The sequence below is a fragment of the Cyprinus carpio genome, chromosome A17 (genome assembly GCF_018340385.1).
Source record: "Cyprinus carpio isolate SPL01 chromosome A17, ASM1834038v1, whole genome shotgun sequence".
NCBI classification, from domain to species: Eukaryota; Metazoa; Chordata; class Actinopteri; order Cypriniformes; family Cyprinidae; genus Cyprinus; species Cyprinus carpio.
Window position 1 is genome coordinate 20,669,797 of NC_056588.1, and position 19,797 is coordinate 20,689,593.

Sequence of the window (19,797 nt, forward strand, 5' to 3'; positions counted from 1 at the left end):
TGCAAATCAACGCTTATTTGATCAGATACGTTCATTTAATTTTTATTATTTATTTATTTTGCGCAGCGTTTTAGGAATATAACAATCATGCTTTAAGACAAAGTTAGCATTCCATGACGTGAGTCAAGCCAACAAGCTGGTATCTGTAATAATCAGAAAACATACAATCAAAACTTTTTCGCGTTTTCGTGTTTGCTGGTGGCTTGTCACTTTCCACACGGTCCCTAAGCGGATGGGCGCTCCCCGAGTGCGCTGGTGCTGATGCAGACAGACAGAAGCATCTAACCGGACATAAACCACAGGAGGTGTTTGAAAGGTAAGACGCATTATTGTTATATTTACCTCGCTTCTAATTAACTATTCTCAATTATATCGTACAAGAAAACGATTCAACAAACAGCTCAGTGATGTTATTAAGAACTTCAACTGCTTTTAAAAGTGGGCGTTTTGACAGTTGTAGAAATTGGGTTTATAAACGCTATTGCAGCAGAGACCTATCCTTGGGTGCTAAACATAGAGGAGGGGTGATACTTTAATAATCGAAACTGCTCGAGGTTTTGTAAATACTATGGGGCGTTTTGATGGCATGAGAATGGTTTGCTTTGGCTTGTTTGTTTACCGTCTCATATACAACATCTCCAGGAGCCCCGCTGTTTTATTGTGCCATGGGAGTGCGCACGTTGTGCATTCATTGTGACATCCTAATATTATCTTTTTAAAGTTATGGTTGCTCTGCTGCTGCTGATAATGGCTGTATTAAGTCCTCACATGCCGACAGCAGGGAGTTTAATGTCAGGATAATGTATTGAATGGGGAACAAGTCAAAGCTGCGCGTTACAAATCTGAGGATGTGGGCGGATAGGTTTCTCCAGGCTGTTGCCAAGAAGCTGTGATGATGCTCAAGCAGATAATCATAATAACTTTCACAATTAGAAACGTAGTCTCTAATCATCTCTTCGAGAATCAAACATTACTTTAACAGGTAGAGGATTAAACTCCGGTCATATCAACACAAAATCCAAATAATTATTATGCAAAATAATAATAAAAAAAGTGTAATATTTTAAATTATTGTAATATATATTTTTATATTGTATTATATGATATTATATAACAATTATTATATATAATAATGAATTATTTTAATTTTAATATAATTAAAAGTGGTTTATGTAGGTAAATTCAGGTCAATTGGGACTCTTTTTTGCCATTGAAATGACTAGGAAGTTTCGGGATTCACCCCGCAGAAATGTATTAGATTTAAACATAGGGTAGTACTGTTGTGTGCCTCCTTTAATTTTTTACCACTATAAATAAAAAAGTGATACAGTAACAAAAACACTGCATTAAAATAACAACTGATTAAAAGGAATTAATTAAAAATACATAAATAAAATGTCCAAATGTAATAAACCATCCAAACGAGAATGAAAATTTGGGGGAGGATATGTGTTAATTGTTCTGAAAATGATGTTAAAATGCACCACATCTTTTAATGTTTCTAAAAATAGTCTTCATTTTCTACATACATTTATGTATGCATGTATGTATTTATTTATTTGATTGTTTTTAAATTGACATTTTGTTCATTTCAACTACATCCCTGCAACCATAAAGAATTCATGGATGAATAATAACATATTGTAACATTGTGTTATCAAGAGGTTTTCAGTACCCAGCATGCTTTGTGTGAGCCTAAAGGGGATGAATAAAAAGTAGACAGCTGAATGTTATTTTATGTGTTTTTGAGCAATATGAGCAGGGGGAAATGTGTGACTGCTTAATGTTCTGTTATGCTGCCTTTTAGAAAGGATTCATTTTTGTTTGTTTGTTTTTTTTGTGAATTTTTAGAGTTTGCTACTGCAGAATTTTAGGGTTTACTGTGGTGAAGAGTGAAGTTTGTGCTCTGTTCAGAGTGGACTAATGTATGCTAACACAGGCTTTTCTTAGTGAACTTCAATACAACAAGGTCTCCTTTGCCTTGTACCACCCACCTGCATCCGTGGATACAATATCTGCTAATCTAAAAGGACAAACCAGAACCATGCTTGTTACCAGCAAACCTAAGATGAAAAAGCTGTTTGACCGAAGTGCTGATGAACCAGCAGGCTGTTGCTGGTTAAGCCAGTCAGCTAACATGGTTTTGCACCTTTATTCTATTTGCTAGCCAGGTGTGACACAGCAATAAAATCAGTCTTCAGCGCAACTCAGATCTTTTCTTTTTTATCAGATCAGTTTTTGTGCCACGACAGCAACAGGACACCTATCCCATTCCAAATTTAAAAAATGAAGCAATAAAAAAGATAAGAAAAAAAGGTGTAAACAAACCTTCACACCAGAATACAAAACACAACACACATTGGCAAACAACTATGCTAGTATTGATTACCTTTAAAACAGAAAACAACCTCATCACCACTTATGCATTTTTTGTTCTCAGACAAGCTTAAATAAGATTTTAAGCCTTTGTGGCATTTGCAAGACTCGTTGCTCTTTCGGAAAGAAGTAATCTGTAAATTAATGGTTCTCCCAACGAGTGAGAGATCTTCATCAAAGGTCAGTGTCCATCTGACTATAAAGGATAAGACACAGTTATGGCACCAGTTTTCTAGTCACCTGCCAGATTTTCCATCTGCTTTACATATAAATGGAGCATCTTTGAATGATATTCAGTGATGCATGATTACCAAACTGACTGTATAAAGCAAGTTGAAATGTCACTGCTCTTGTGACAGAATGTTGGTTGAAGCTCATAATTGGATCATGAATAAATCATCAGAATGAACACCCGCTCTTGGCTGATGTCTCTTGTGGCTCCTAGTACTTACATATCTTATTAAAGTAGAAATATTAGTGACATCTTTGCTGGAATTGGTTTTTGCTTTGCCAGTTGCATCAGAGAGGTGAAAACTTAGAATACTCTTATACACAGTAGCATGTGGTGAAGCTCTCAAAGTCTCCTTCCTGTGCTGTATTTTCATGTTCCAGATACATTTGATGCTTGTATGGTTTCTACTTTATCAACAAATACATATTTTTAATGTTAATATTAACATACTATTTATTTAAACCAAGTCCATTAAAGTCTCGTCAAGTTATGTTTTTAACACTTTTTTATTGTTTCAATACAATGTAACTGCTATAAAACAGTAAAAAAAGCATATTAAAAAGCTTTATTTTTTGTAAACAAATGTGTTTTTTATTCACATTCATGTCTTTCCAAACCCATATGACTCTTAATATATCTGTAATATGTTATAATACTGTTATGATAATTTAGAAAAGAATTCTGTAATGGCAAAACATGAAATAAAGCACCAATGGTGTCACCAAAACACAAACAAACAAAAAAAAAGTACATAATATAATTTTCCAAGTGCAAAAAAAACCTATCACAAATTTGGTGGCGGAAATGCACCATTCTTTTACTTTTTCTGACATTTTTAATATTGGTAGGCAAAACAACCCAAAAATATGCATTTCTGCTATCTCCATAAAGCTTAAATAACATATAAACAGTAATATGTTTATGATGGTTGTCAAGATAGTATAATTAGACTAGAATGCATTATTATAGTTTAGAATGGACAGTTTGATCGCTATTTGCTGCTTATAAGCTTTAGAAAAAACTGTAATAGCAATTTATAAACCATCATACATCGACTAACTGTAAAATAGCTCAGTAAAATCTATAATGTGTTTTAAATTAGTAAATGCATTTACTGCCATGATTAAGCATCTTACTAATGGTCTAAACAGCACTGAACTACCATCTCCAATTCTGGACTTCATTCCACATCAGGTACAAATATGAATCATAAGCATATTTACAATGTGAGGGAAGAAGCACATGTGAGTAGACGTTCACAAACGAATACCTCATTGAAAAAAAAAGCTGTTTGGAATCGTGCCACTACCATTCATTTATCCTGCAGGTGTGACTACATCATGAGAGACTTTAAACAACCCTATTTTAATTCATAATGTGCTTTCTCAGAGTTTGGAGACATGCTGCTTAGTCATTTTCCAAAACGGCTCCTTTCTCTCCAGTGGTTCAGTGATCAAAAGCTTGTAATAGATTCCTGAGAAGTGAGAACACACAACAAATAATCCTCAGTAAAATGTGTATTTGCCATCTCTACGCAGCACAGGCATGAATATTTGATGGTGCACTTGGCTGAGGTTGAAAGTTGATATATCCCGCTGCAGTACACCAAGAGCAACAGAAGCTGGAGCGTGAGCTATAGAAAGTTTGCATAGGTAGTGTTTGGATATATGGATAGATGGAGCTGTTCATCTTCCATAGATTCCCTTTTGCATCATGACAGCCAACAGCTGGCACATAGACAGTTTCTGGCCTTGTTGTTTGTCAGTACTTTGTCATTATCTGCAAGATTTGTTGTGTAAGGACCACATACGGGTTTGTTTCTAATATTATCTTTGGTGTAATATTGTCTTGTTCATACTCCCACACACATACACAGTAAGATTGTAGCTGGCACCTGAGGCCTTCACACAGTGCAACAGTGTGTGTGTGCGTGTTGTGAGTAAGAAATAGTGGTGTCCTTGGTATCAGACAGAGGTTAGGATATCTGACTGAGATAAATGAATGACCAGCGTCATAAAAATAAATCTGAAAAAAGTCTATGGTTCTGAAAACCATTGATGAAACCATTATGGAAACCAAGCAGATATTTTACTTCCTGGTACCAAATGTTCAATTTGCCTGGATTTATAGGTGAAAAAAAAACACGGGCTGATTTGTTTGAAGCTTGTGTCAGTGGTATCCCATCCTGCTTCTGGAAGGCCAATGTCCTACAGAATTTGGTCAAAGACTTTAGATATACAAAGATGGTGCACTCCTATTACGAATGAATGGCAGAAAGTGCAGCACGCAATATGGCGGAATAGTCCTGCCTTCTGAATGAAAGAGCCAATCGCTAATTGCTAAAGTCATCGCATCACTGCAGAAAGTTGCTCTAGAAAGTGTTCTGAGATGCACGCTTAGGACTGCACATGGACATTGGGTGATCTAGCCTGAAAACTAACATTTTTAATGCTATTTGAGCATAAGAAACAACATTCATGAGACAACTGTTGTCAGATTTCATTAGTGATTTCAAAATATAATCGTAAGCTTGTTGAACAGCTTTGGAGAATTAGATGTTTCATCATTCAAAGAGATAGCTGCCCAAAAGGTGCTTCCAAGATAGCCTCGCAATTGTAAGAAAACAGGCAGTCTTTTTTTAACAATTGTGAGTTTATTCCTAACAATTCTGAGAAAAAAAAGTCAGAATTGCGAGTTTATGTCATGCAATTCTGAGAAAAAGGTCATAATTGTGAGATGTCGCAATTACCTTTTTTAATTTTTTATTCAGTGAAAATTGACTTCCATAGGTTTGCTTCCACCAGCTCTCCAGTAGAAGTTTTAGTTTATAGTATCAGTAGGAAACAATTCCCTGTGATTCCAATGAATAATTTTCACACTGGTTTCTAGAACACTCCCCATATTTCTATTGTTAATCAAAAACATGAAATAAATAAAATAGGCATGCAGAGATTCTTAAAGAAAATTTTTGACTGGCACAGAGCTAATGTTTACAATTTTCAGGGGAATCAACCTATGAATGGCTTACATAGTTGTTTAAATTTAAGATGGGATAGAAGAAAGAATTGCATCATCATAACAATGCCATCCTTTACTTTTAATATTTGCTTGGCTGATGCAGCTTGTGTGCATGCGTGTGTGTGTGTGTGTGTGTGTGTGTGTGTGTGTGTGTGTGTGTGAAAGAAAGTATTAAGCCAGATCGCTGATTAGATGTCACATTACTGCATTTATGACTCACATCCTTTCTGTCAAGAATACATTTACATTTAGTAATTTTGCATAATAGGTCTTAATAGAACATAAAGAACATCCTGAAATATTACCCCTGCACAGTTTATGGAATAAGACAATCTATATAAATGTGCATCACTCAAAAAGATAACAGCATGGGATGATGGGAAACCATAAGTAGCATAGTTTGCTTAGGCAAGCATCAGTTACTCAGGGCCATTTTGGCACCCTAAGTAAAATTCTTACATATCATTATTTTTTTAAACGTGTCATTAATTTAAATAATATATAATTTCAATATATCCTGCACTAAAGATTTATTTCTGATCACCATCTTTCTGACATTGGAGAAAGAAAAAAAAAATCTATATTTTTTATGCTGTTATTCAGAGGCTTTTATAAAGCAAGGAATAGGTGGGAGTAATCAATTAAGAAATCAGTAACCAAGGCAACCGAGGACTTCTGCCTTCATGTGCTATCAGAATTATCATAAATTGAAATTGGACATGAACAGACTCTCTCTCATATATACAAATTCAGAGATAATTTCGATGCCCTGAGTTTCTGATCTGGGTGAGCATAAATTTGAAACATGGTGGAGGAGAGAAACATAACTGTTGTACTGTTGATTAGGGGTTCAAACGTAGAGCACTGTATGTCCCTCCAACCACACGCAGACATAAGCGGTTCTCCTGCTACTAGTTTATTTGAAGATTTTTCTTAAAATCCACTGTGAGAAAGGGAAATAGTCTTTAAATCTTCCTTATGATCTTTCAAGTCCTTTGTGATGAGAATAAACTTTTATATAAACAATACAGTAGCAGCCATTACAAGCAGTGAAACCATATTTTAGTTGTTAGAATGGCCAAGGATCAGCAATATCCACAGAAATAAACTGATCAGACAGATCAAACTGTAAGTCATAGAGACTTGAAACATGGAGGGATGGTAGACCTCACACCATCTACAACATCACCAAGGTTCATCCCAATTGGGCTAACGGGGACACTACAGCAATCAAAATTAAGAAATCGCTCATAACTTCTAAACTGTTAGTGGCTGGTTCAAGTGTCTTATGTCATTGGAATCCTTGGCTCACAATTGACAAAACGGTTATGATCAGATTCGATCGTCACCCTGGTGAATTTTTTTTTTTTTTTTTTTGATTTTTTGAAAAACCTACTTTTGTGAACTAGTCCTAGGTTTTATATCGGAACCAAATCAGTGCAGAAATATTCTCTGGAGAATATCAATAATTATCAAAAAAAGTAGAACTTTCGACTTTCTTTTTTTCTATTTTATTTTTCACCGTACAACATAATGTGCGGCAGGAGATCCAGTTGACAATGACAAATGTCCTCCATGTGTTTTTCTTCTCTAGTCAAGTTTGATCTCACACATGTTCGTGAGATCTCGTGTCACTGTAAAATCGTTCCTACAGTCAACAAGTTTGTGGTCTCGCAGACTGGTTGAATCATCTAGTGTGCGCATTCAGAGGATTATAAGGCTAAAAATTGGTTGAAACTGTCTTCATGTCTGTGGTCTCCTATGGTTTTAAAATTGGTTAAGATTGGGAAATCGTCTAGTGTGTCCCAGGCCTAAAGAAAACACATACAAAAAGAAAAGCACCAGAAAATTAAGAAAGCATCTTCATCAGTTTGCCAACACGTGCTGCAAATATTCAAAATACAGAAATGCACTGGAAATACTCGCAACACAATCAAATACAGAAAAGCATTGCAAGTAGCACAGACCACTACAGAAATGTTTCAAGGGGACCCCAACAACCCTTACAAAAATTAACCATGGTTTTATTACAGTAATAGTGTAGTAACCATGTTTTTTGGCACATATATAACCATTTGTTAAACCAAAGTTGTACAAATATCATTGTTAAACTATGTTAGTGTAGCAAAACATGGTTAATTTGAATAATAAGCTTTTTTGAGCAAAATAAACATTTATGAGACAGTTGTTGTTTCATTGGTGATTTTAAATATGAAATTGAATCATAAGTTTGGTGAACAGTTTTGGAGAATTTGATGTTCCCCCATTCAAAGAGATAGGAGCTGCACTTGCATGCCCGAGTGGTGTTTCAAAGATGGCCACCGAGTGAAATGACCTAGTGAATGCATTTAGTCACTGTATATTTACAAAGCATTTCCTATACAATTTCACTTTAATTATAGGATTTCTACAATTAATAGGCAAGAATGAACTCATGAATGAGACGTCCTCCTTGATTCCTGTTCATTCGAACAACAAAGCATTTGAACACGACAAACTCGTAATTATAACTTTAGGAATGGGAAATAGGAAATTTCCGATAGCATGTGAAGGCAACATAAACACAAGTAATGAAACTGGACTTAACAGACCAAACTTTTTTAGACAAGAAGCCTAGTTCATCTATGCCTAGAAATGGTCCTGGTATTACTGCTGAAAGCCCCTAGGGGTATTTTAAAAAAAGGCCAACCATAAGTTTTAGGGTGCATTATAATAGTGTCATCCAAAGTGGAGTTTACTGAGATTCCAAATTTAGATGAGCGCAAATGCCTGAAGAGCACCGCAAATAGCATAGGGAACATAGGCCAATGTATTTCGATATAGAGTTGCGAGTACAAGAAATGTTGGATTCACCTTAAGAGTTTTGCTAGACAGTTTCAGGAAAGTAGAAAGTCCATTACACATGGAAAAAAAAGATGTGCATATTTTAAATGAACCATATTACACTTATTTTCACGTGACATATCACAACTGTCATTTATCAGGCTTTTAAATATTGTACACAGGGCCTGAATTTTGTTTTGGAAAATTGGGGGGAATTCCCTCTTTAGGTGGCTCTTATGGGGGGATTTTTTAATTTGAGGGGGGACTTAGGGTTGCTGTTAAATCAGGGAGTTCCCCCTTTAGGTGGCTCTTATGGGGGTTTGGTTTTTTTTTTTGTTCGTGTTTTACAATTTATAATGTTGTTGATTCATATTTATATTATGAGGAAGATACTTGAAAAACTTTGCTTTTAAACTTTGAATTGAATTTATTTTAACTAAAAAAGACAAGTAAACAGTCAGTAATAAAATAAGTATAAATAAATGACAAGCAATGGCACAAACAAATACAATAACAAGATACAACTAAAATGAACTGTGCTTTAAGTTTTTAAAGTTTAACAGTAATATTTAGGTATATTTAGGTAGTATTCAGAAATACCACAGAAACAGAATAATCTATTTAACATTAAAATAACACTGGTTAGTCTTCAGTGTATAAATAAACATTAATGACAGACAGCAGCAGGTTTGTTTAGGTTCCTGTCTGCCACATTTATTCCACATTGCATGACAGCAGCTTTTATAAGGTTGATTTGATTAAATTAGTAATTTAAATTAGTAAAATATTTAATTCCAGCAAGGCTTTGTCATGTGGCAGATTCATTATGTCACCAAGTCTGCTCCAGGACTGTGTGCTCATGATTACAGGCCGAGAGATGAAATGTGGGTTGTGGATGGTGGGGTGTCTAGAGGAGGGCTTCTTTCATCTTGGCAGGATGCTCCCTGGATATTCTATGGCTAATCTATCCGTTCAGTCACAGCACATCGAGCCAAGGGATTCCCGTCTGAAGTATGAGAGCAAAAATGGGAAAGTAATGGAATATTTCCGGCCTAGCAGGGATTTTCAGTAATTCAGTGTTGAAATCTTTTTAATCTAAAAATGTGTTCAAAAATACAGATAAATGAAATTCATAAATACATTCTTATTTTTAAAATAGGTTATTGAAAGAAAACATAGTTAAGGCCCTGTATATATGAAGAGTTTAATTCCAAAACGCAATAACACCATTAAAAAAAATAAATAAATTTAGTTCCCGCCAAAATCAGTGTTGTATCTGGTTGGTATTAAAAAGTACATTTTTAATTTTATGCAAAATGCAATATCTACTGTGTTATTCTGTCATGTTTTCTCCCTATCTTCCAAACCGCGACAAACGCCGGTTGTGGCTAGAAGGATAAAGCTCCAACCAGAAACGAACAATGAAATTAATTTTCTACCTATCAGATTGTGTTTATTAAGGTCTACACCTACCCCAACCCTAAACGTACCCCTTACAATAAAAAAAAAATTGTAATTATTGTTGTACAGTGTTATAGATATTATGCTATATTGATGCCCAGTAGCCGCAGCTGTATCCCTTCTAGCCTTAACCACAGTATCCCTTCTCTGCAGAATGCGCTACTTTCACTCAACCAATCACAGCGCACCATTCCACGCATTGTAAACAGTAGTTTGAATACACCCAGGCATCCTAGTTTTCCTTCCTCTTTACTACTAACATGAAATAAACATGAATGAACATCTCATGCTTCATGTAATCGCTCAATCAGCGTTTCAACTGTGGAAAGAGAGCTTATAAATAAAATGTAATGTAGCATTTAATTTACCTCAGGCATGTTACCATTGTCCACAGCTCGTTAGTGTGCTATAAATGAAGTAGAGCATTTCGCAAAATATTAGACTATTAGGCTATATTTTACTTTACCTGTTAGTGATGTCATAATTATTTAATGTTTATATCTGTTATGAAATGAGTTATGAGAGGCACTATGTAAATTAATATATTTCAACAACAAATAGAATTTTTATAATTTAGTTAATTAAAGATCATTTAAAAACTGCATTTTGTGCAATATACATGTGTCATGATTCACCTACTGTGGTGAAGATGAGAAGGAATAACATCCAATAGTCTTTATTCTTCCAAATACTGGAGCACACACAAAACAGGCAGGACCTCACACGTAGGACAAGGCATAGATGTACAATTCCAGACAAAGACAGACTGCACAGACTCGAACTTAAATATGTGGGGTAATTAGGGAAACACACCTGGGATCAAATGAACAATCAATCAGGACAGGAACAGGAGGGAAACCAAACATGGGCATAAAATGAACATGAAGCACATGGGAGAGAAAAACACAACACAAGACAGGAATACAGGCCTGACAAGTTTGCATGTGTGACCCAAATTCAGTGTAGGGGGGTCACACATGCATTATTTTTTAAGTTGAGTGTTGTTTGTTATATTTAAAAATAAATAGTAATTGAATTAAAATTTGGGCTCTGTTGTTAACTGTAACCTTATAGTAGGCCTAATGTTAAAGAGCTCATTGTAGTATAGAGCACAAGCCATTGCACTCAGTTTTTATAATAAATCTTTGAAAATCAAAATCTGGATTTGAATTTTTAATGTTATTATAATCTAAAGATACTATGTGAAAGTTTGAAGCAAAAAAATAGTGTTTTTCATCTTGCCACTTTAAACTCAAATTAATTATATATATATATATATATATATATATATATATATATATATATATATATATATATATATATATATATATTTATGCTGTTTAAATGTTTGGGATCAGTAATTTTCAAAGAAGTTTCTTATGCTCATCAAGGCTGCATTTATTCAATGCAAAGCTGAGCTATTACTCCAGTCTTCAGTGTCACATGATCCTTTAGAAATCATTCTAATGGGTGGATGTGGCAAGGCATGCAGCACATCACAGACTACAGGACCACCATGAGAACTACTATCAGCTCCTCAGACAGCCTACCGGATGACCTCAACACGTTCTACGCCCACTTCGAGACCTCCAGCATTGCCACAGAAAGGAGGCACACACACACTCAGACCACTCAACCCCCTTCCCCCCTCTTACTGTCTCATCAGCTGCGGGTACACAAAGCACTGAGGAAGATCAACCCCCTCAAAGCAGCAGGGCCAGACAACATCCCCAGACGGGCCCTCAGAGCCTGTGCTACGGTGCTGGCTGATGTACTCACTTCCATCTTCAACCTCTCCCTCAGTCAGAGCATCGTCCCCACCTGCTTCAAGACCACGAACATTGTCCCCATTCCCAAGAAGAGCCCCCCGACCTGCCTGAACGACTACAGGCCAGTAGCACTCACTCCGATCATTATGAAGTGTTTTGAGAGAGTGGTGCTTAATCAAATTCAGAGCAGTATTCTGGACATATTGGACCCACTGCAGTACACATATCAGCCCAACAGGTCCACCTCAGACACCATTGCTGCTGCCCTCCATATTTCCCTTTCTCACCTAGAAAACAAGGACATTTATTTAAGGTTGCTCTTTTATTGATTATAGCTCCGCCTTCAATACGGTCATCCCTCACAAACTCACCCAAAAACTGATTGTGCTTGGACTACACCCCACACTTTGTGACTGGCTCCTAGACTTCCTGACTGGCAGATCGCAGTCTGTTAGGATTGGAAATAGGACCTCAGACACTGTCATTAAAAACATTGGCACCCCACAAGGGTGTGTTCTCAGTCCCATCCTCTACACACTGTTCACACATGACTGTGTTGCCTCCCACAAGGACAACATCATACTAAAGTTTGCCGATGACTCCGCAGTGATAGGATGGATCACTGGCGGGGATGAAGCGGCCTACAGGAGGGAGGTGTCCAGTCTTGTGACATGGTGTGAGGAGAACAATCTTACTCTCAACACGGACAAGACAAAGGAGATAATAGTGGACTTGAGGAAAAAGAGGAGAACTCACCAGCCACTGTTTATCCGAGAGCTTGAAGTGGAGAAGGTGAGCAGCTTCAAATACCTGGGGGTCCACATCATCGAGGACCTCACCTGGACACTCAACACCACCCAGCTGGTTAAGAAAGCACAACAGCAGCTGTACTTCCTGAGGAGGCTGAGGAAGTTTGGCATGTCACCTAAGATCCTAAAAAACTTCTACAGCTGTGTAATTGAGAGCGTCTTGACCAGCTGCATCACTGCGCGGCAGCACTACAGTGAGGGACCGCAAACGTCTGCAGAGTCCACAGAAGAGCTGCATCCATCATTAAAGACCCCACCCACCCCCAACACAGACTATTCACACTCCTACCCTCAGGACAGAGGTATAGGAGTGTAAATTGCAGAACTTCCAGATTAAGGAACTCCCTTAATCTTCCCCCAGCTATTAGACTCCTAAACAGGTAGCTAGCTAGTATACTTATCTATCTCAGAGAACAATCGGCTCAAATTGTTTCATCTCATTTGAGCATTTGTAATATTATTGCTGTTATTACTACCATTGTATATTTATTAATATAACTCATGTAGCCTCATCTCAATTTGCACATCTGTAACTGTTACAGCAGCTATTGTTATCATGTAGTTGCACTCAATTTGCACGTCACTGCACTATTGTTTTTTGCACATAAGTTAATACTGTACATTTGCATATATAGATATCAGATATCATATACATATTCTGTATTTCTACTTTTTTTCACATTCTATATTCCTACTCTATCCTCGCATATATACATAGGCTATATTTCTATTTTCATAGTTTATGTTCATTTTAATATATAATATTTTTTGTTTTTTTGTTTTTTAAATTGTATGTGTGTATGTATGTATGTGTGTATAGTTTGTGTATGTTTTTGTGTTTTTTATAGTCTTGGCATTCATTGTGGACAGCAAAATAAGAATTTCATTGCTCAGGGAAACTTGTTCCCTCATTGGGTATATGACAATAAACGCTTTGAATCCTTTGAATTCTAATGTGCTGATTTATTATCATTGTTTTTTTTTTTTTTGTTTTGTTTTCTTTTGGAATCTGAGATACTTTTTTCAGGATTGTTTGATAAATAAAATTGGAAAAGAACAGCATTTATTTAAATACCAAGATTTAAAATTGTAATAATATTTCATAATATAACGTTTTTATTTTATTTTTAAACATATATATATATATATATATATATATATATATATATATATATATATATGTAATTTCTTATAAATATCTGAAACATTTTTGTCCCCAGAACCAAAGCCATGTGGTCCAAACATTTTATAAAAAATATCGAAAAACAGTATATATACACTTATATACAATTTTGAATAAGCTATATAGATAAACAGCAGTTACAGCAGTAGCCTGCACCTCTCTGTTTGGGAAGCAAGATTACTTCCAAAACACACTGAGTGTATGCAATAAGAATGTGACGCTGTGACTCATTTGTATTCAGGAGCACTCAGGATCTGATTTGGAGGAAACAAAATGTAACCTACATTCAGAGTAAAAGATGCAAGTACAACACAAAGACGAAGTACTGTGAGAATAAAAGCATGTCGAAGCATGAATCACTGATCTCCCCACTAGAGACATCAGACTCTGATATTCTTTTATCAAAGGTAATTGTTATTTTCATGGAGGCATAACACTTTTATCTTTATCCTTGTGATTTGACAAGTTTCATTTAATGAGTCGATTAGAGCTCACAATGTAATTTATGTCTTGCCTTTTGCTGTCTCAGGTCTTTCTCCTTTTTTCATACATAATCCAAGATCATGTGCTTGCTTAAGCAAGTAATGGGATTTGAGCTGACAAATGGTTTTACTGTGTGGACAAATACTGTGGTTGATTCATGTAGTTCAGAATCAGGGCAATCAAATACTGAATTCCAGGCCCAAAGGCTTCATATATCCCCCCAAAAAACAAGATAATCTAATATCTTGTAGTGGATCACATGTCATCATGGCACTGGTGTATGCAGATTTCTGTACATCCTTTCTGGAAAACTCTCAACAAAGTTCTTAAAATACCACTTTACAATAATGTGGTCCAAATGTTCACCACAGAAGAAAATAGCATCATATGATCCTGGCTGCATGGTGTTGTGATAAACATATTTTTAGTTGTTCATTAGTTGTCAGTTTAGTAATTGACAGAAATTTGTGTATATGAGCAAAATAATTTTTTTATTAAATTCAAACTCAATCTAAAAAAAAATGTAATGCCAGTATATTTAATATTGTGAAATATTATTGAAATGTAGAATAATAGTTTTCTATTTTAATATACTTCTATAAAATACTCTATATAATATAATATATATATATATATATATATATATATATATAATATATATATATATATATATATATATATATATATATATAATATATATATATATATATAGTATATACTCTATATATACTTCTATAATGGCGCCGATGCTGATGGCAGCCTCCGTAGCGTGCTCTGCAGTTGTTTTTGTTAGTTTGCCCTGTCTTTAGTTATATTCCTTCAATCAGTTTCACCAGAGCCGAATTGCTGGACATTCGGCACTACACACCGCCTGATATATTACTGGTCTTTGACTATTCTGATGTTTTGCTGGACATTGTAGTCGGCAGTGCTGCTCCGCTGATCACGCGCTTCAGGACGCGCAGACGGGGGAAGAGAGCCCGCGCCCTCATGAAACTCAGGAAGCGTGGATTTCGAAAGCCGTTCCCTAGCATCCATCTGGCGAACCTCCGCTCTCTACCCAACAAAACGGATGAAACTTGGCTAAACAACGCCATTCCAGACAGTGCGCTCCATCTGCCGGGCTTTCAGCTGTTCAGAGTGGACCACAACACAGAATCAACAGGGAAATCACACGGGGGCGGGACATGCTTTTACATCAACGAAAGATGATGTACAGATGTAACAGTATTAAAGAAGATGTGCTGCTCAGATCTAGAAACACTCTTCATTAACTGCAAGCCGTTCTATTCACCGTGGGAGTTTTGCTCGTTCATTCTCATTAGTCTACATTCCTCCGCAAGCGCACGTGAGCTCAGCTTTACAGAAACTTGCTGATCAGATCACAGACACAGAACAACAACACCCGGACTCTGTTTTAATCATCCTTGGGGACTTTAATTAAGCAAATCTCTCCCATGAACTGCCAAAACACAGACAGCACATCACAAGAGACAGTAATATATTGGATCACTGTTACACCACAATAAAAAATGTATATCACTCTGTTCCACGGGCAGCTTTAGGACTCTCTGATCACTGTTTAGTTCTTCTTATACCGACCTACAGACAGAAGCTGCTGCCACCGATCTGAACGAGCTCACAGAGACTGTAACATCATATATCAGTTTCTGTGAGGATATCTGTATTCCTACCAGGACTCATCTAACTTCACTACAAAACTCAGACTGTTCCGTCAGGCCAAAGAAGATGCTTACAGGAAGGGGGACAATGTCTTGTATAAACAGACCAAATACACACTGGAAAAGGAGATCAGAGTGGCAAAGAGGTATTATTCTGAAAAAAATAAGGACTCAGTTCACTTCCAGGGACTCAGCATCGGTGTGGAAAAGTCTGAAGGAGATCACCAACTACAAGACACCATCCCCCAGCACTGTGGAGAATCAACAACTGGCAGACGATCTGAAAGAGTTTTACTGCAGGTTTGAAAAAACACCTCTCCACATAACCATTCACACCATTCACACCTCATGCAACCCCCCTCTCCCCCACACCTGCAATTCAGATCAACGAAGATGAGGTGCGCCAGGTCTTCCGGAAGCAGAAAAGGATAAAAGCACTAGACCCAGATTGTGTTACACCAGTCAGTCTGAAATCCTGTGCTGTCCAGCTGGCCCCCATCTTCACACAGATCTTCAACAGTTCACTGGAGCTGTGCGTAGTCCCTTCATGCTTCAAACGCTCCACCATCATTCCCATCCCAAAGAAATCCAAAATTACAGGACTAAATGACTATAGGCCTGTGGCTTTAACCCCTTTGCATTTAACTCACTTTTTTTTAATAGAGACAGAAATGACATACCCAAAAATAAAAAGGTTTCTGCTCATGATTCTTTCTGATTAGATACATAATCAACATATGTTCACAAAGCTGACACTTCAAAGTTTACTGTTCAGGAATCAGAATTACTCAGACTGTTATGGTAATAAAGATATATAAACTCAAACATAAAAACAAAAATTAGAAATATGAAAAACATATTTTTTAAATGTATTTAAAAAATTGTTGATGTAGGATATGTGTTTTAGAAACATAGTGTAGCTAAAGCCACAAGCCTACCAATGCTTCATTTGAAATTTCATAATATAATCTGTAAAACTGTGAATTTTATGAAATATTTTCTAAGGCCATGTCGTGTGTTTTTATAGAAGGCTAATCGGATTGATTTATGACCCCTGTCATTTTTTTTAAATTTTTTTTTAAAGCTCTCATTTATGCTTTCTCATGTTTATTTGGCTCTGAACGATCCTCCATTCATGATTCTATTGTTCTCACGAAACGATCCTTTCACACCTCCGCCAGGTATGACACATTATCCGCATTATTCTTTTATCATTATTCTTTTTTTTGTTTATATTCCGCCATTATTAGCCTTTGTTGTGGTATTTTAAGGTCTACAAAGACACAAATCTTCAGTTCCAGTATTCATTTGCCCCACTTTTATTAAAAGCCTTACTATAAAAATACAACAAAACATTTTCTTACGACCTTACGTGAATTATTATGAAAAAATGCATTATGAAGAAGAACCGCACCGTTTATCTAGCAGCATTAGAGCTAACGTTAGCATCAAGCTATATCAGACTATTTATGAAATTATTAGTACACTTTTACTCAAAACTCACTTTAAACCCCGATCGAGTGTTTGTAATAACTTCCTTTTGCGAGCACAAGTGGAATTTGGTCGTTTACTGTTGTAAAAATATGCTATTTATAGCCTTTTACATCGCTGCACAAGTTAGCATTTCAGATGTACATTTTCAATATTTTCTATAAAAATGCCCCAAATCTCAAGAAAATCGCATACCAAGCTTTACTATCGTAATCGCGTGTTTATTGTTTGGATATGTCGTGGGTACAGAGGTGTATCTGTGTTGTTGTGGTCAGATATCAATGCGGAAGTGTACATGAAGCATGTGACACGATGTGACGTTGTCTTGTTATGGGACTCTAAGATTGACAAGGCGAAGGACGAATCAGAGTCTGTGTGAGACACAGCGCGTGCACGAAGCTCGGCACACACACATACAGCGCTGGGAGAGGCTATTTATCATCAGATCACGTAAATCTGTGGAAAATGAATGGAAATTATGATTCTGTCTGAAGAAATATGAAGTAAACATCAGTAAATATATCAATATATCTCCGTAGATATGCATCTTTGGTCTATAAACCCTTTTTGACGCTGTTCAGTGAGTCTATGTGAACACAAATAAACCACTGCTGACGTGACTGAATATGAATGAGTGGTGAATTTCTATTCAAAATTTGGCATAATACGGATTTATTATTTTGCACTCCTGACATAAATTAATAAATAACTCTCACTGCAACAATGTTTTATCAAAACAGTGGTCAAATATCGAAGCTAGAGTCTTTAAACTTTCATCTGATGCACAGTTTCTCCAGATCAAGTAAAAGAGTGATGTTTAACGTGCTGTGAAAGTGAAACAATAATAATCTGGGGCCGTCTGCGATCTTTGACGGCTAAGGGGTTCTAACATCTGTGGTCATGAAGTCATTTGAAAAACTGGTGCTGGCCCACCTGAAGGACATTACTGGACCCTTGCTGGATCCTCTTCAGTTTGCCTACAGAGCAAACAGGTCTGTGGACGATGCAGTCAACATGGGACTGCATTATGCAGACTGTCAGTGGATCAACAGCTTCCTGACAGACAGGCAGCAGCTAGTGAGGCTGGGAAAATACACATCCAGCACCCATATGGTCAGCACTGTAGCTCCTCATGGCTGCGTTCTCTCCCCATTGCTCTTCTCCCTGTACACTAATGACTGCACATATAAAGACCCCTCTGTCAAACTCCTGAAGTTTGCAGATGACACCCCACTCATCGGCCTCATTCAGGACGGTGACGAGTCTGCTAACAGACAGGAGGTTAAGGAGCTGGCTGTCTGGTGCAGTCTCAACAACCTGGAGCTCAAAACGCTCAAAACAGTGGAGATGATCGTGGAATTCAGGAGAAACCCCCCTGCTCTCCCCCCACTCACCATCATGGACAGCACTGTGACTTTAGTGGAGTCATTCAGGTTCCTGGGCACCACAATCTCTCAGGACCTAAAGTGGGACATTCACATTGACTCCATTGTGAAAAAGGCCCAGCAGAGGTTGTACTTCCTTCTCCAGCTGAGGAAGTTTAACCTGCCACAGGAGCTGCTGAAACAGTTCTACTCAGCAGTCATTGAATCCATCCTCTGCACTTCTATAACTGTCTGGTTCAACTCAGCTACCAAATCTGACCTCAGAAGACTACAGAGGGTAGTCCGGACAGCTGAGCAAATCATTGGTACAACCCTCCCTTCTCTTCAAGAACTGTACTCATCCAGAGTGAGCAAAAGGGCTAGCAAAATCACTCTGGACCCCTCACATCCAGCACACTTCCTCTTTGAACTGTTGCCGTCTGGTCGACTCTACAGAGCTCTGAGCACCAGAACGGCCAGACACAGGAAGAGTTTCTTCCCTCAGGCAATCCATCTCATTAACACTTGACAATAACTGTGGAACACACAACACTATTTATACACTCATACACTTATTTATCTAACACACATACTTAGTCTACACTTCAAATTTGCACATAATATACCTGTAAATACAAAACTGTCTATTGTAATATACCTGCACATACAATTGTCAGTTTGTATATTGTTATTCCATACTTACTTGTTCTATATTTTTTATTCTTTTATTATCTGTTTTTTGTTCTGTCACTGACATTCTGTTGCACTGCGGAAGCTTCTGTCACGAAAACAAATTCGTTGTATGTGTAAACAGACTTGGCAATAAAGCTCATTCTGATACTGATTCTGAATATTATTTATTCCTATGATGCAAAGCTGAATTTTCATCAGCATCATTACTCCAGTCTTCATAAATCATTCATACAAGCTGATTTATATATTATATATATATATATATATATTATATATATATATATATATATATATATATATATATATATATATAATATTTTGAATATATAATTATTTTTATCTTTTTTTATTAGTATACAGTATAAAATTAGACTCCAGTATGAATCATACTTGGTCACCATACGTGGCTGTAT

At 36.7% G+C, this 19,797-nt stretch overlaps 1 protein-coding gene and 1 long non-coding RNA gene across 2 annotated transcripts in view; one reads left to right on the forward strand and one right to left on the reverse strand.

The window, feature by feature from the left end:
• Nucleotides 1–218: 218 nt before the first annotated feature.
• The window catches only part of LOC109089244 (calcium permeable stress-gated cation channel 1-like), a 54,211-nt gene continuing 34,632 nt past the window's right edge, over nt 219–19,797 (forward strand). The window contains exon 1 of the mRNA XM_042774388.1: nt 219–316. The gene's annotated coding sequence lies outside the window, so the exon portion shown is untranslated. The remainder of the gene's footprint in view (nt 317–19,797) is intronic.
• LOC122148201 lies at nt 9,138–10,683 on the reverse strand. Its single transcript, XR_006162183.1, has 3 exons — nt 10,550–10,683; nt 10,279–10,316; nt 9,138–9,455 (listed from the first exon to the last, which is right to left on the reverse strand). It is a non-coding gene; the product is annotated as an uncharacterized LOC122148201 (long non-coding RNA).